Below are 14,169 nucleotides of genomic sequence, written 5' to 3'. Positions count from 1 at the left end.
AAAAATTAACCCGTTGACATATTCTATCTTCCTCAAAAAGATTGAAAATACTTTAGAAAACCAGTAACAAGGCAGTAACAAGGCTCCTGGATTCAAGCAAGTAAAAAGGCAGTAACACAGCTCCTGGATTCAAACATTTAACTAAGGTGTTTCTTTTTCGAGTTTTTTTTAAGGAATATCAACTGATCGACATGATCAGGGTGTAGGAGACTTCGTTGGGCAGTAACAATATCCCCTGCAGTGCTAAAGACACGCTCAGAAGATACACTAGTTGCTGGTATGGACAAGTAGTTCTTAGCCAAAGCTGAAAGGAGTGGTAGGTCTATCTGCCCTTTCCACCACTGCAACACATTGCCCTCCAAATCTAGACAATCTCTCTTTCTGTATTTGATAATTTCAGTCTTAGCTTGCTCCAGTATGGTCTTCGTTGGAGGTCTGGAAGTGATGAACTCTCCAAAGAGCTGGTGCAATGCTGTTTTTTTGGGAGCGGGTGAGGCATCATCATCATCTATGGAAGACATAAAATGACATTATTAGTGCTGACAAAAAAGAGCGGTCAACACAACAAACACATACACACAGTGTCTAAAAAAGCCGAAACTTTTCCAAACTATTGATTTAAAGCCAACCGGTGAATGTACATACATGTCAACCTATATGGAATGTCCGTATTTTATACGGATTTGATTCAATAAACGTAGTATACGGGCGTATAAATAAAGTTATACAGATTCTTTTAAAAAAAACTTCAATATTTATTTAGAGCTATAATCAATTCCCACGATGATAAAAGAGCGCATAACATTTACAAACGTACTGTACACCACAGACAGCCAGTAAAGAGTCTTATGAAATCGTGCGTTATCTTGTGGTAGCGAGACTTCGTTCCACTTCTGATCATGCGCACACCGCATTGCGAGAATCCCGCCGACCATGAAGTCATAGACATATAAACATAGACGCCGCCTTCTGCGTAGAATCATATGTCATCCTCGCCGCCATATTGGATGTGGCAAAGTGGAGATTCTTCAACCGTCTCTGGTATGGACCCTTTTCACGTGACGTCACGACAAACGCGGCCACCATTTTGGACGTGTACTACCAGTAGTTTACCAAAGCCAACATTGAGGAACGGCAGCAAAGAAAGTTTTTACTTTCAGCAAGACTTCCATCATGCCACTATATTGTTGTGCACCTGGATGTAGTAACCATCAACAAACAAGGCAAGGGTTATCATTTTATCGGATCCCGACGGAGAAGATGGATAGCGGCCATTAACAGATTGGCAGCCCTCGGCATACCAACGCTTGTGTAGTGACCACTTTGTTGGAGGTAAGACGAATAAAATTAGCCAGAAAAGGCATTACATTGCTGTTAACATTCTGTGGCGGCGAGTGTGTAACCAAATAGGCTAAAATAACCCATTGTAACCTCTTTGTTCTTCTGTAGTAGCTATTGTTGACTAGCTAATGTCAACAAGTAGCTGGTATGTCCCTGGGGCAATGTTTACGTTCAGTCATTTGGATGACTGTTAAAACCTTTCAGTCTCAAGTTTTTCCTTTACTGTATTTACTAGTTTACTGTAATTATGATCCGGCAGCTATTTACACCGGATCCAGTGTAAATAGCTGCCGGAGCCAACGTCCGAGGTTCTGGAGCGTGCTCCGGCTTGCTCTCCCTCAAATTAAGCAGCGCGTGCCGGCTTGCTCCCGGAGTGCTCCGGCCAAGGTTCCCCTCAAATTAAGCAGCGCGCGCCGGCTTGCTCCCGGAGTGCTCCGGCCGAGGTTCCGGAGCACACTCCGGCCGAGGTTGCCCTCAAATTAAGCAGCGCGCTCCGGCTTGCTCCGGAGCAAGCCGGAGCGCGCTCCGGAACCTCGGCTGGAGCACTCCTGGAGCAAGCCGGAGCGCGCTCCAGAACCTCGGCCGGAGCACTCCTGGAGCAAGCCGGAGCGCGCTCCGGAACCTCGGACGTTGGCGTGTATGTGTATGGCGATGGGTTTTTAATGACATAGGTATACAGATCATGTGGGCCGAAGTCAGGTAAAGACGAGGGCTTCGTGTACTTCCGTACGTCAGTGAACAATCCTGGTGGAAGCAGGTAAACATCGTTCTCTAAGCCTGCTAACCTCAATTTTTGCAAATACCTCTCCCTCTGCTCGCCCTGTAAATGCCCTACGTCGCTGGATAGTGAAGGTGTTTTCTGCATCTCGCTCCTTTTTCTTTTATGTTTTTCATTCGTCGCCTTCCTCGCATTCAAACTGATTCGAGCCGAAGTCCACTACATGTCCAAAATGGCGGTCGCGTTTACGAAGGTCACGTGACTGAAAAGGGTCTATAGCGTCTAGACCAGGGGTCGGCAACCTTTGAGACATCGAGTGCCAATTTCAAATTTTCTAGTCAATGTGTGTGCCACTATCAACAATAATGGTAAAATGACACAAACTACAGGAAAATTTCCAACAAATTTGGAATTTTATTATACATAGGCATGCATATGAGTATTCCTTACAGATAAATAGATTGTTGTGCTCAGACACAATTTCACATTTTGCTTGTAGGCCTATAATCTGCTCCAAAATCAAGGTAAAAAAAAACAGTTAACAGCAAAAAATACATCTACCAAAGACTATGATAACCAGATGATTGTATAACCCAAAATAGAACTGATAGTTGGATTTGTATTTTTTTTTCTCTGAATGTTTCAACTTCTCTGTCTGTTTTCTCTTCTGTGATGCTGCACTGAAAAAAATTAAACATTGGCTCAAATTAAAAAAATTGAGGTAATCGATCACACCTAATATTGTAGTGTTATACAATATAAATAATTCATTTGATTTGACCTGAAATATTTAACTTCATGTAAACCAATTTCTGATGGTTGAACCAAAGCAATTATTTCAGATTTTCCTAAATTGTTTTTTTGGGCTTTTTTCACCTTTATTTGATAGGACAGTGTAGGAAATGAGCTGGAGAGAGACAGGGAGGGATCAGGAAATGACCTCGGGTCAGAATCAAACCCGGGTCCCCGGATTTATGGCATGGCGCCTTAGTCAACTGAGCCGCAGTAGCCTGTCCTTGCGTTTCTTGGCTGAGCTTTTTTATCTGGGGTTCATAGTTTGTCACTTTTAATTGTAAACATGCCTCAGAATGGTCCGTCGTCAAATGGCTGCGGGTGGGGCTGAGCACGCTTTTCATGTGCGAAATACCTGCTCACACAGGTATGTTGACCCGAACACTGACAAGAGGGCCAATGCAATGTTCTTGAGCAGTGTTCGAACTATGCTGATATTTTCGGGGGGTCCCTTTTTTTCCCTGGGGGGGGGTGCTTGCGCTTGTCTCAGAGCGCGGATCTCCAAACACATGAGAAGCCTATCTTACGCACATATCACGCGGACTCCACACACCAAAGCATCACTGGAAATCATGTCAACAACCAATCTTCCATTTCAACACGCGTCAACAAACAAATGGCACCACAAACATGAACGAATCGGTCAGGCTACCGATTCCAAACCCACAGCAGACGAATAATTAAATGCATCTTACCTTACGGATGTCCACTGTCATCTGCTGAAGAACCGTCTTGCTGCTCCTCGGAATTTTTACTTTTCTTAACAAATCCCAAACTCGAAAGAGTACCTTGTTTTCTTTTCGACATGGCTAATGCTGAAGACTAGCACTCGCATGATCTGAAGATGCACCGATTGATAAACACTTTCTCAACCTACTGCAAGGCCGGATTAACTATATGGGCCTGCGGCACAGTGCCCAGGGGCACTAACCACTCACAGCCAGTGGGGGGGGCACCACATGACAGAAACTTTAAAAATATTTTTTCGTGAATGTTTGTACACTTAAAATGGTTATACACTTGACATTGTTAAATATCATCTCATCTCTCATTATCTCTAGCCGCTTTATCCTTCTACAGGGTCGCAGGCAAGCTGGAGCCTATTCCAGCTGACTACGGGCGAAAGGCGGGGTACACCCTGGACAAGTCGCCAGGTCATCACAGGGCTGACACATAGACAACCATTCACACTCACGGTCAATTTAGAGTCACCAGTTAACCTAACCTGCATGTCTTTGGACTGTGGGGGAAACCAGAGCACCCGGAGGAAACCCACGCGGACACGGGGAGAACATGCAAACTCCACACAGAAAGGCCCTCGCCGGCCATGGGGCTCGAACCCAGGACCTTCTTGCTGTGAGGCGACAGCGCTAACCACTACACCACCATGCCGCTCCTACATTGTTAAATAGTCATATATAATTCATTATGAACACTAATTTCATAAGAACAACAACAATAATCATAATTCTGAGCAAGAGTGGCCTATGTGACTATTAACCCCCCTTTCCTCAACCTGTCAGTTGAGCCAGTCCACCTACGGTGAAATGCATCAATTTTTTTTAAAACCGCGGTAGAAATGAAAAATGGATAGACATCAATTGAGTGGTTGTGCGAAGAGAAAATTTAAAAAAAAAAGAGAGAGACTCCAGGCGTGTAGCTGCAATTAAAAATGTTCCAGTGTTAGATCGTTTTTTTTAATAAAAACATTGACAACTGCTGTCACTACCAGCGCTGAAGCCGGGGAGGAGGATATGTGCGAAGCCACTTGAAGCCAGGTAGAGATCAGTTCACACCATGGTGACGAGAAGGAAGACGAGGGTGTTATGGATGTCAACCCAGCGCAGCCGACGCCAGTAGAACACTTCTCTATTTCAACTGATCCTGCGCTATGGGGAGAACATGGCTAGGTTCATACAGAACAGACACTCTTTGAATTGATACACATATGTACATTGTACATCTGAATATGCCGTACTGAATGTTATTTGAATTTATATTTCGAATTGAGGGCGGCATGGTGGTGTAGTGGTTAGCGCTGTCGCCTCACAGCAAGAAGGTCCGGGTTCGAGCCCCGGGGCCGGCGAGGGCCTTTCTGTGCGGAGTTTGCATGTTCTCCCCATGTCCGCGTGGGTTTCCTCCGGGTGCTCCGGTTTCCCCCACAGTCCAAAGACATGCAGGTTAAGTTAACTGGTGACTCTAAATTGACCGTAGGTGTGAATGTGAATGGTTGTCTATGTGTCAGCCCTGTGATGACCTGGCGACTTGTCCAGGGTGTACCCCGCCTTTCGCCCGTGGTCAGCTGGGATGGGCTCCAGCTTGCCTGCGACCCTGTAGAACAGGATAAAGCGGCTAGAGATAATGAGATGAGATGAATTGAGACATTTGAATATGTTGCCTAGATCGATGCTATTTTAATTGATACACATTTTGAATTGACACATTTGAATATGCTGTATTGTATGGATGTTTAAATTGCTGATGCTGTTTGAATTGATACACATTTTGAATTGAGACATTTGAATATGCATAGAATAGAGTATGGATGCTTTGAAGGTTTTTATTGAGACATACAAATATATGCTGCTCATTTTTGAATAAGACATTTCAATATGCCTACATGCATATCATTGGTTGTTTTCAGTGAATTTGATGGGCTGATGTAGCCTGCTTAATACATTTTCAATGAGGAAGAATGACCTTGTTTATGTGTACTATTGTTTATGTATATGCTACTATTTTTGACAGCAAAGGGCAAGGTTTGTGAGTGTGTGCAGGAGGTTACTAAACGCGTGCGCGCAGGGTGGTGGTGGTGGGGGCACTTGAGGTATAGTGCCCAGGGGCACCGCATTGGCTTAATACGGCACTGACCTACTGCCACACCCACTACAAACATTGTAGCAAAACAACCGTGGGAAAGAGGGGCAACTACAGAAACATGGATAGAAGTCGTGGGAAAATTCTGGGGACACAAACTAGTAGAAAGGAAGTGTGTTGGCACTGTTGGCACACTTCCTGTCTACTAGTTTGTGTCCCCAACCTGGCAGCAGCAGTCGTTGTCATATCGGTTTATTTTATCTTTGATGTAAACACAACACTTCGGATATGCAAATGCTTCCCGTTACACACGATTGCTATGTCAATAAACATCATTTTGCCAATAGTTTAGAGACCCCCCAACATTTCCCAAATCATGTTTTCAAGGGATCTCATGTCTGTTTCAGGGGATCTCGGATCCCCCGAGTACCCCCGCAGTTCGAACGGTGTTCTTGAGACAGCTGAACTTCTCTGGTGCAGACGTCCAGCATGCGAGGATGGTGGACTCCTGTGCAATACAGGACTGATTCGGCTCTATCGGCAGGGTCTTTATATGTCTTCTCATGTTTTGTCTCGAAATGCCGCTTAACGCTGGAAGTTCGGCACACAACGTTTTCACAGCACAAGGTACATACAGCACGATCTTTGACGAAAACAAAACCATATTCTTCCAAATTGAGCGTACTGCTATGGCTTGTGTAGTTGTATTGGTTCTTCTGGTAGTTTATTTCCTTGTAATTTTAATGTGTATACTAAGTAGTTAAATCTTATTTTTTCTACAGTCATATTTTGTAGTTTAAAATAGTTATTCTCATATGTCTATCTTGGGGGCGGCATGGTGGTGTAGTGGTTAGCGCTGTCGCCTCACAGCAAGAAGGTCTTGGGTTCGAGCCCCGGGGCCGGCAAGGGCCTTTCTGTGTGCAGTTTGCATGTTCTCCGCGTGGGTTTCCTCCGGGTGCTCCGGTTTCCCCCACAGTCCAAAGACATGCAGGTTAGGTTAACTGGTGACTCTAAATTGACCGTAGGTGTGAGTGTGAATGGTTGTCTGTGTCTATGTGTCAGCCCTGTGATGACCTGGCGACTTGTCCAGGGTGTACCCCGCCTTTCGCCCGTAGTCAGCTGGGATAGGCTCCAGCTTGCCTGCGACCCTGTAGAACAGGATAAAGCGGCTAGAGATAATGATAATAGAGATAATGTCTATCTTGGGGGCGGCACGGTGGTGTAGTGGTTAGCGCTGTCACCTCACAGCAAGAAGGTCCTGGGTTCGAGCTCCGGGGCTGGTGAGGGCCTTTCTGTGCGGAGTTTGCATGTTCTCCCCGTGTCCGCGTGGGTTTCCTCCGGGTGCTCCGGTTTCCCCCACAGTACAAAGACATGCAGGTTAGGTTAACTGGTGACTCTAAATTGACCGTAGGTGTGAATGGTTGTCTGTGTCTATGTGTCAGCCCTGTGATGACCTGGCGACTTGTCCAGGGTGTACCCCGCCTTTCGCCCGTAGTCAGCTGGGATAGGCTCCAGCTTGCCCGTGACCCTGTAGAACAGGATAAAGCGGCTAGAGATAATGAGATGAGATGTCTATTTTGCATAAGTATTTAAGGCACATTTGCATAGTGCATTTTTACATGCGTATTTTGCACAGAAGCATTGCATTTTAACTGTTAATAATTGTTGTGTTTTTTCTATTTTTATATTTTCAAAGGTTTTTCACCTAAAGAGAAAATTAAAGACAAAGCTAAAGGAAAAGTGCTAAGAGCTAAAGAGAGAATTAAAGACTTAAAGAGCTAAAGACCTGTTAACTGTTTCTACCATCTATCTACCATTGCAACTTTATGGATGTGCCTTGAACTTTAATAAAAAGAAAAAAAAAGAGGAAAAAGAGGAAACGGAAACAGTTGTCTTGTCGACTCCTTTGAGTGAAGTCCAGTTACCCTAAACCTCCACTACAATCCTTTATTCAAGTTGGGGAAATTGCACAGAAATAATCAAACAAAACTGACACAACTTGACACATGGTCTACTGGAGAAGTTATTCTCAGATGGGTCAGGACATGATTTGAAGAATATTCCCCGAAGCCTCAGCAATTACGAGCAGCAAATGAGTGAAACAATGTCAGTGAGATTGTGTCTGTGTGAAGTCGAGCAGTTCATAGTAAAACCCCTGGAACAGCTGGACCTTCAGGTTCTTTATCCAACTCGGACATTTACAACTTAATCGGATTCACAGAATCAAGTTTTCACTCTGTGGCTCTGTTAAAGTTCCCTCTTTCATGCAGATAAACCACAATTCTTACTGATTAATAATAACTACAATAATAATCATTACATTTTATTCACATAGCATTTTCAGTACAGAAACTGCAGCTCAAACTGCTTTACATTAAAAGATGAGAAAATATACATCAAGATAAAATATTTAAGAATTTAACCTTCAAGTGAATAAATTTGCAGTTTATGTTGAAGTTTATTTTGAAATTCTATTTAAAATGTGTGCATGTGACAAAGACTTCTTCATAAAATGACAATCAAGATGTAGAGCACTTTACAAGACTTGCAATATTGGGTGCAGTGTTTTTTAAAATCTATACTCCTTCTTCTTCTTCCTTCTTTTCTTGTTCTCGTCACCGAACAGCATCTTGATGGCTTCCTGTAAGAGAAGTGCACAAGGTCAGAAACGACTCCTGAACGTTTTTGATCTCTGTGTAAACTGTGATGTGACGAAACGTTTCAATAGAAATCGAATACAAAATATCGTTGTGTGTCTCAGAACTGAATTTCAGCAGATGTCCAGTTTTTATTAAAAGATCCTCACCGGCTTGAGACCAGCTTCCCTCGCCTTCAGGATCGCGTCCATTTCATCCACCTACACACACACATAGAGGAAAGAGGGATTGGTGGGTGGGGTTTTGTTTCCACATAGCCAAAGTTAATTCATCATTTCAATATCAGATGTTTTTAAGAATCAGAGATGAAACACTCTGTAAATTGCTTGAGTGTGTGTGTGTTGGTGCAGTGTATGTGTATTGGTGCAGTGTATGTGTGTAGTGTGCGCTCACTTTGTCATACAGGAGCTCAGGATCGCTGATCATATTCATGATTTCGTAATTGTTCTGGTTCCCTGCAAGCATCCAGATGATCTTATTTGCCAAGTTCAGGTGGATTTTCTCAACAAGAGGCAACAAGTGATCATCTGTTTTGTCAAAAGCTTGGGGCCTACAAGCAAAGTCAGGCTATGTGTGTGCATGTTAAGTGCAGCGTAATATTAGCCACTGATGACTGGGATCCTGGGGACCCCGGCCATAGTGGCCTGTTTGTCTCTGATTCCACAGGCATAACTCCAGCAGAGGTGCACCCCAAATTGGCGGGAGTTCCAAATTCCGTTTGGGCGAAGGGTAAACATGATGTAGGCCTAATAAAGAATGCTGAACCAGTGGTGATCACCCCCAAATCAGATTTCAGGCCTAAACAGACCCAGTACCCACTCAAACCAGAAGCAATCGCAGGTATAAGACCGGTCTTTGATTCGTTGCTGAAGGCAGATGTAATTGTCCCTTGCCAGGACTCTCCAGTGCGCACTCCTATTTTTTCCAGTTAAGAAGGCAAGAAAACCATCCCAGCCCGATGAGTGGAGGTTTGTCCAAGATCTGCAAGCAGTCAATGCTGTCCCGCACGCGCCTGACGTCCCTAAAGACTGCTCTGCAGACCACACCCACTTTGGGACTGCCTGACCCCAATAAACCATTTGTTCAAAGTGTAGATGAAAAGAAGGGTTTTTATGACCTCTGTTCTTTTGCAGAAACATGGGGATAGATTGAGACCTGTAGCCTACTTCTCCAGCAGGGTGGATCCAGTGGCGGCTGGACTTCCTGTTTGCCTGTGTGCAGTTGCTGCAGCTGAAAAGGTGGTAACTGCTTCCAGAAATATTGTGGGGTACTCTAACCTCACCCTTTTGGTCCCACATGCTGTCTCCCTGCTTCTGTTGGAGAAAAGACGTCACATTTGTCAGCACAGAGATGGTTGAAGTATAACACTGTCATACTTGATATGCCTAACATCATTGTGAAACGTTGTTCTGTTCTGAATTCTGCCTCTCTTCTCCTTACAGAGGACGATGGAGAACCACATGACTGTGTTGCTCTCACTAATGATTTTTGTTCCCCCAGGGCAGACTTAAAGAGTGACCCTTTTGGAAAATCCAGACATGGTCCTCTATGTGGATGGTTCAGCCTCCAGAGACTCAGAGACAGGAAAGAGCAAAGTAGGTTTTGCCGTAGTCTCAGATCACGAGGTCCTCAAGGCGTTGTGTCTGCCCTCAAACCTGTCGGCGCAGGCCGCAGAGCTCTGTGCCTTTATTGAGGCATGCAAATTGGCTGCAGGGCAATCTGTCAATATTTTTACGGACAGTAGGTATGCATTTGGCGTTGTGCACGATTTTGGCACTATTTGGAAACATAGAAATTTTCTCACTAGCACAGGATCTCCCATTGCACATCATAAACTGGTCTCTGAGTTGTTGGATGCTGTTCTACTCCCTAGAGCCATTGCTGTGTGTAAGTGTGCTGCCCATACTAACAATACTGATCTTGTGTCTCAAGGGAATGCCAGGGCAGACGCGGCAGCTAAGTGTGCAGCCTCGGCTTCCAGTTCACTCTCTAACCTTGCCTTTCCTCAGGTTTCTACCCCTTGTTTACAGCTAGCGGACCTTCAGAGCACTGCCACCCAGGACGAGAGACGAGTCTGGAAACAGGCAGGCTGTATCCTTGCAAACTCGGTCTGGGTTTGTCCCTCGGGCCGTCCCTGTCTACCAAAATACATGTTCCCTTTCTATGCAAAATTGGCACATGGGCTCACCCATGTATCAAAAGGGGGGATGGTAGCAGAAGTAACAAAGAGATGGTTCACAAAGGGGTTTTCAAATTATGCTGCGAAATTTTGCAAGCAATGCTTGATATGTGCACAACATAATGCAGGTCAAGGTATCAAACTAACTCAAGCAGCACACCCAATACCAGACAAACCATTTGATCATCTCCAAATGGACTTCATTGAACTGACACTTAAAAATAAACTAAGCAAAGCTTGTGCAGAAACAGGGCTAGGATGGACAAAGGTCCTCCCTGTAGTACTCACACAAATGAGGATGCAAACTAGACCTAAACATGGGTTAAGCCCATTCGAAATTCTGTTTGGATGAGTACCCAACACGGGGATAGGGCCAGCTCAAGGAACACTGCCAGACACCACACTGTGTGATGATGCAATGTTGAATTACTGTGCAACGTTGTCCTCTGCTTTGAAATCTATCCACAAACAGGTAAAGAAGCACTTCCCAAACCCGCTGAGGGACCTCTGCACGATCTACAACCAGGGGATTGGATCGTGGTGAAGGACTTCCAACAAACCAAGTGGAACAAGCCACGGTGGAATAGCCCATTCCAGGTCCTGCTCATGACCCCAACGGCAGTGAAAGTCACAGGCAGAGTGACGTGGATCCACGCTAGCCGCTGCAGGAGGGTTCCTGAACCGGCTGAGCAGGAGGAAAAGAAGGCCTAAGTGACCCAGACGCTGACTAAAGCTTGTGAGGAAGAAAGGCATCACTGCATGGAACAGTGCAAGTATCACATCAATCACGCACGCACCCTCAATACGGAAGAGTATTTCGGTGTCTAGCTGATAGATAAGCCTCAGGGTTTCGAGTTTCCTCCAAGTCCCGGTGAGGTGGGACGAGGGCTGATAGGGCATGCCCGCCCTCTGAGCACCAATACACGTCAAAAAGGGCAAGGGTTAACTCGGTAACATCATTGAGGCACTGAACAAGATGCGCAAGGTTGCTGAACAGTTACGAGCAGATGAACGTGGAGGAGTTGAAGACAGCTGATCGTGTTAGTTCAGTGGATGGAAGACTCCGATTCTATCCACCATACCGGTCCTGGGCTTAGTGATTGTGATGCTATGTTTGCTCCCTGTTTTCTGTCAATGTTATAAGTAATCTATAGAAACATCACCTAAAATGTTATGATCGGACATGACCCGCCCCCTTTTCCGTTTGCAATAGAGTGCTCCGAGATGATGCTAAAAATAGTAACCATGCGGTCGGCGCGGCCATCTTGGAAGTCACTCGCTCCAGAGCGCTCATAGAGTACACATCATAGAGTACACATTCACCGATTCGGTTCCGCGTTAGAGGGCTTAGAAGCTTTGATTTTTTAAAGAATTTAGACATCTGAAGTGATGGAGCACTACTGTGATAGTTTAGATAAGCAGGCACGGGAGCGTTATGCTGAGAAGGTACGTTTCATTGGGAATGTAGGTCCATACACTGTTAGTGAGAAGGAATTGAAAGCTGACCCCAGCTTGTTGCCGCATAATTATTATCAATTAATTATTTTAGTCAGTGAATAAAATGTAAGCCTAGTATGTAACTTGTACTAACAGCATGTGTACATAAACATTACTAGGCCTAGATCTTGAATGCCATTTGATGCAACAATGCACTGCAGTAGACATAAGCTACCTAATGTGACAAATATATCCATTAATCATTACTGAAAGTACATAGAAAAGATAATAGTTTGTATCACATTTATTTTAGTAACTATGAAATTCAAGACAATTTAACCTACCTGTCACAAAGTGATCAGAACAAATCCGGATACAGTCAAGTTGTCCTAAATTTGATCGGTTAATGGCAGCCAGCCACTGTCGTCTCCTCCGCTCGCTTTTCTCCTGTGCTGCAATTCCCTGGTTAGTCACGACTTTAGGGAGTCTGTGGAAGCTTTTGCCACCCTTTTCCCCCCGGCTACTACAGCCAACAATGCCACACGTATTCGGCATTTTGCTTCGCTGAGCAACAACAATGCACTGACATAGCGACGTTTGACTTCCAATATGGCCGCCGCCGGGTTCGCGCTGATCTCGAAGCACTCTATATTCCAGTGGTTGGCAGTGAGTGATTGACAGGTTGCACTCCGCAAAATTTACACTGCGTAGCACTAGGCCTATGCGGCCCAGGCAAAAAAAAAAAACATAAATAAAATGGTTCGTTGCGTAGCAACCAAGGCAGCACTACTGAGGCGAAAAGTTCTGTGTGGCCTCCCGCAGCCATTTTCACTGAACAGTGAACATAGAAATGAAGCAAAATGGACAAGTGGATTATCCGAACCAATAGGCCGGCAGCCACCAGCAATGAAGGTGATCATGTTGTGCAGAATTTGGACACTGAAGTCTGTGTTAAAGCCGATGTGGATATATAAGTTTAACGCGCTTAAGCCTTTTTATGGAGTATGGTACACGTTTTTTTTTTTTTGCACTATTCTTGTCAGTTGTCTGCCGAATTCATCTCAAAGAAAATTGCATTAAACTAAATTTGTTTGTATGAAACACAATTTATTCAATAATGTTTAAAGTTGTGAGATTTTTTTAATGCATCATAATAAGTTATCGTTAAAATGGGTGCTTCCCACTTGCAACGGTGAATAGTAATGAATGAAAATGACTTACAACTGAGTCTTTGATATTCAACTACATACGCTGCCGACGTCATGACGTCACGGTGCAAGAACATAATTCTGACCCCCCAATGTTGACATGAAGTTGGCACCTATGGTTGTATGTCTGTATTTCAGAGGCAGCTGACAAATATCAGTTACCAGATGGTGAAAATAGACTCTGATGACGTGCCTGACTGGCCTCCAAACTCACATGAAGACTATAACCCACCGTTCGATGACATCAGCACAGTTGACATGAAACTAGTCCTGACTTAAAACATTTTCATTATGATTGTTTCCTGTTCTATTGTTTCCTGATCTATGTGTGTAGCTTGCTATCGTTAACTTAAGATGTCTGTCTTATAAAAAACAGCCTTAGCATTATCCCTGTACACTCAATGATATGTTAAGTCGAATCTCTCTGGGAACTCTTAACACTGAAATTGTGTACATTTTTTTCTTTTAGCAATTATTATCCTATAGGATAAAAAGGGGGGAGAATGTGAGGGAATTTTAATGGATGAACATTATTATTCTCTGTGTTTCTGTATGTTGAGCTCAAGTGACTTAATGGATGAACATTATTATTCTCTGTGTTTCTGTATGTTGAACTAAAGTGGCTTAGTTACTGAGAAGAGATGTTTTTCCACATGCTGTAATCGCTTTTCTGTGCCCTTGGTGGTAATGAGCAGGGTGCTTGAGTTCGTCCTAACTACGCATCTTCTCATGATGTAATCACCTTTCCTGACCTCGGTGGTGATAAGCAGGGAGCTTGAGCTCTCCCTAACTCGCATCTGCCTGCACATACCGGAGCACACCAGGTGCACTCATTAGTAAAACTTCATAGAAAATCTTGAGCCAATCACGTGACGACACAAGCAGTGAGCGAATGCGTTCAGAGTATAATAGATAACATTCCTAAAACACAACTCAGAGTGCGCGTACTCTCGGCATCATCAGAAGTGGTGTCTTCTTCTATTCTTCTCTTTCCTTTCCTATTTTATATATCTTTTATAT

This window comes from Neoarius graeffei, chromosome 12, assembly GCF_027579695.1.
Source record: "Neoarius graeffei isolate fNeoGra1 chromosome 12, fNeoGra1.pri, whole genome shotgun sequence".
Classification (NCBI taxonomy): domain Eukaryota; kingdom Metazoa; phylum Chordata; class Actinopteri; order Siluriformes; family Ariidae; genus Neoarius; species Neoarius graeffei.
Note: the sequence above shows the minus strand (reverse complement) of the source record.